The sequence below is a fragment of the Pteronotus mesoamericanus genome, unplaced genomic scaffold, assembly GCF_021234165.1.
Source record: "Pteronotus mesoamericanus isolate MK-2021 breed Mesoamerican mustached bat unplaced genomic scaffold, CSHL_Meso_final contig_50, whole genome shotgun sequence".
Lineage (NCBI taxonomy): Eukaryota > Metazoa > Chordata > Mammalia > Chiroptera > Mormoopidae > Pteronotus > Pteronotus mesoamericanus.
Window position 1 is genome coordinate 27,275,706 of NW_026555186.1, and position 4,488 is coordinate 27,280,193.

At 41.5% G+C, this 4,488-nt stretch overlaps 1 pseudogene; it reads right to left on the bottom strand.

The window, feature by feature from the left end:
• Positions 1–403: 403 nt before the first annotated feature.
• On the bottom strand, positions 404–3,500 carry LOC129074493 (serine/arginine-rich splicing factor 11-like; annotated as a pseudogene).
• Between the last annotated feature and the right edge of the window lie 988 nt (positions 3,501–4,488).

Sequence of the window (4,488 nt, forward strand, 5' to 3'; positions counted from 1 at the left end):
CCAACAAGGGGGTCTGGCCTGCAACCCATTCAAGTACCCTGACTGAGAATTGAACTGGTGACCTTTTAGTTTGCAGAATGATGCCCAACCCAGTGAGCCACACTAGTCAGGTCAGGGCTGGGTATTTTTCGTATTGAATTATCTGGAAACTTGCTTCAGTTCTTAACATCATTTTGTATGAATGTGTGCAACCTCTGTTCATAGGATACTTAAATCATTCATTCCTAATCTGCGCCTTATTAATGACATATCTTTTTTTAAAATCAATATCAGGGGCTTTATAACCATTTATAGCTCAGAGCTGTATACATCTAAGGTTTGTGATGAACAAACACAGCATTAAAAAATCACAAAGGAATGACATTGGTGCATGTATACAGCTGGATTCCCAAGAAGGCAATATTCAGTCACTCATACCCATGTCTTCTTCACGATGACCACCGCCATTTACTTTGGATTCTCTTAGTGCATTACCAGTTCCCTTTTCCACAGAACATTCTTTTGTTTTAAAAAAACCTGGTTCTGTTGGTTTCTTTTCCTCCTTTTTCTCTTTCTAGCTGTCATACCCCTGTTCCTCTTCATCATAATCCCATGTAACCTGCTTTGCTTTTACATCATCATCACCCTCTGATTTTCTCTCCTTTTCCTTATCTTTACTTTTTTTCTTCTTGCTCGTTGATTGTTCTCTTTCATCTCTGCTTTTTCTTTGTCTTTATCTTTCTTCTTCTCCTTTTTATGCCTCCTAGGGGAGGGTGAGCGAGACAATTTCCTTTTTGCAGGGCTTTTTAGGAGATCTTGTGTCTCTCCTGCTTCTTCGACCTTCTCTCTCTCTGCTTGCACTTCTGGGCCGCCTGGCTGTGCTATAACTTTTTAGTGGTATTATAGCACCAAACATTTCCTTTCTTTGTCTTCTTTTTTCTTTTTTCTGTTTATTGACGTGCTCCTTGACCTTCTACCTCTCTCTGGAACGAGGTCTTCTCTGTCTTGGGCTGTTGGATCGTCGCCGACTCCTTGACTTAGAATGTGATCTCTTTCTCAATCTGTTTCATGATATTAACATATTCTTTATACCACAAAGTGTATAAAAAGAAGCCAGTTAGCCAGAGGCATGGACCAGAAGTTGAAACAAACCCTACAATAAAGAACTTCTTTCTATATTATCGATTTACACTACAGAGCCAATCCTATCCTCTATGCCTATTCTACTTGGTGTATCTTTCCAACATAATTCCAAATGCTTACGAGCTTTGTCTTTGCTCTTCGTGAACAAGATTCTAAAAGTGTACTTGGTTTTCATATAATGCCTTGAAATGCTTCCAATTTAGTTAATTCTCTAAATAAAAAGATATCTTTTCAACTCCAAAATTAATTTGTTTGATATCAACTTAACAAAGTAACTTATTGATTGACTGAATCTTTGACTTTTCAATTGAGTATTTTGCCTTTCTGTCTGATGATGACATATGTCACTGTGCAAAATGGAAAGGCCATCTGGCACGAGCTGCTCTGCTAGATAAGGAAGAATGCCGGTATTCTTACAACAGGGATGCTCGATATTGAACTATGTTGAACGCTGTAAAACTAAAAGCTTCTCCAACAAAAAATCTCCTTCAGATGCAAGTTGTATATCTCCCTGTCATCTCTGTGCTGTCTCAGCACAACGACGAGTGACCCTGACAGAGCCTTCCTCTGCCCTCAGAGTCCTCCCAGAGCCGTGTAAAGTGCTTGGATAATTCTCTCACGCAGGGTAAGCAACATATAATTTCAGAAATGAAATGGAAGCCCCTTTTCAAAAGATGGTGCAATTGCCGACAAGCTTTCTTTTATTACAACACATCATTACATTATTTTCTAATTACATATTTCCCAAGCCATCTGTTTTGTCTACTTGACGGAGAGCTCCTCAAGGGCATGGGCCGTGTGGGCCTTATTTATCTTTATATCCCCAACAGCCTGCACAGAGACTGACACAAAGTGAGCATTCAAGAAACACTTGTTAAACGAAAGAATGGAAAATTAAATGAATGAACACTGAAGGAAGGAAGGAATCCGAGATGTGAATTCCTATATTCTTTTGGACAAAGAGGCCTGGTAAACCCAGGAGCCGCTCTCACAGCCTCTTTTGGTCAGACTGGTTATCACGACATGTCTGCACCGCAGCGTGACAGGCAACAACAGATATTTCTAGGTCTTAGAAATTTGTTCTGCCCCGTATTTTCTGAAAAGTTGAACTAAAATTTATAGCCCATTCAATATTGAGCTTCGTTTTATTTTTTATACCTTGATGTTTAATGTCCCCCTCTTCCAGATACTAAATATTTCATTTCTGATGTGATGATCTTCCTTAAATGTCCATTTCTCCCCTATTTATCTTCTCTGTCACTTTAAAACACATCAGTACTTCTTGTCTTTACTGCCTGATATTGGTCTAATTAAATTTATTCTTTAGAAACTATATACACACGTATATATCTTTCGTTTCCTTTTTTTTTCTATAATTTGTTCCCAAAGCCTCCGATATAAAAGCTGCCCTTGACCCCTAAATTTACTTAAGTTCCCACATCCACTCTCTCAGCTGGCTTGCCTGCCACTATCTTTAAAACATTCCTAGAATTGCTCCTTGCTGAGATAGAAACCCACGTGCACACCTTAATCTTGACTTATCTCGACAGCTCCAATTTTTCCATATATGGTCCACATGCCTCCCTATTGTCTGAAGGTCTACAGATGTAAATCCTGTGTGTTCCACCTCCAAGATGTGCATGTATCACTATGTATCACTTCCTTCCTTGTCTTTATCTGCTCTGACATTCGGGACTTCTCTAGCCCAGCATCTTTCTTCAAATCTCATGTCTGATGTCACTCTTCAGGTTATTTCATTAGAGCCAGTGATCACATGTAGAGACTTGTGTTTTGTTTGGTTTTTCCCCTGGCTCTGCTACTGACATGATAAAAAGCTGGAGACAAGGTATTGAACTTGGCTGTCTCAGTAAGTATAAAGCAGGGATTTAAAATACTTGGCATTCATCCACTGTGGGGTGTAGTCTAAGGATGAATGAGTCTTTAACCATAGTAAAGAATTTATTATTATGGATCTATTTTAGCAGTACTATAATTTTACTGATGATGTTAATGGAGCTCATAATAATATTAAAAAAATACATTAGCAGGCACGGAAGCTCAGAAAGGCTCTATTATTATGGTCTTTAAGAATTATCTGCCTATCATGCTCCCTACCTTCTCAAGACACTACCGGGTTTTTTGTTTTGTTTTGTTTTGTTTTGTTTAGCGAGTATCAAACTACCCAGCAATTAATTTTTCTTTTACCACTTTATGTGAGTTGGCTTTGCCCCAATGAGACTATAAGACCCTTGGAAATAAGATTCGTGCTTGTTCTTTTCCCCTGAACCTCTGCAGTACCAGTTTCGGGACACCTCACGGGAGTTCTCAGCAGCACTGCTGGATTGGCAGTATTCTTTCATCCTGATGATTTTCTTCATCGTAGTGAATAAAGGATGGTGTATGACTTTAATGAGATGGCAAAGTTGAACAGTTATTATGTTCAACTCCCTTTTTTGTATCTCTAGAAAATCAACTGCTCCAAGCCCTCCCAAAACCCTGAACCCGGCTCACAGCAGTCCTGTGTAGTTAGGCCGACTGTCCCCAGAGACGCTCCTGCTCAGCCAGGCTGCTGCTCTCAGGAGCGGAGGCCACGCCGGGGCATGTCTCTTTTCCACTCACCCGCATTCCCTGGCCACATTCCTCTCCAGCCTTCCTGCTTTCGTAGGTCAGCCCCTGAAAATGTCACATTTATCTGAGACAATAGGCATCATGATACCCCCCACCCACCTCCACATACTGCTGTTCAGCTGCATTGTCTCGCTCCTCTTGTCTGCTGCCAAAGGGAACGAGAAATTCCTTTCATTTACTGAGGATCTGCTCTGGCTCGGGGATTCCTCTGCTGGTTGGTTGCTTTATCAGGTCTGTGTATGTCTGTGTGTTATTCTTCCCAAATCTCTCTTCCCCCCTCTCCCTGTCTCCCATCCTCTCGGTCCTTCTCTCCCATGATGAGGGTCAGGTTTGGGGAAGTGATGGACTGATAAACGTGTAACATTTGTGGCATTGGCCTGTCTTCACGGTGTCGTTGGTACCTCCACGGTGGAGTTCGGGTTTGGAACACGACATCCCTGCGCAGAGGTGAGAAGAGGTGCGCGCAATCCGCGCCAGCCAACAGGGTGGACCTGGCTCCGGTTTGGGGTGAAAGCCGGTAGCAGCTCAAAACTCTCCCTCCCAAAGTTTCTGTAAAACGAACTCATGCAAAATAAGTATAAATTGGGCGCTTTCTTTTGTATCTCACTTTAAAATTTTGACTTGAATCCCTTGTTATACATGGAAGACCAACTGTTTACCCCAAAGAACAGCGGAATATGCCACTCTCTGCCAAAGTCCATGACCGAAGAAGAGCTGACTCCGCCTGTGAAGAGCATT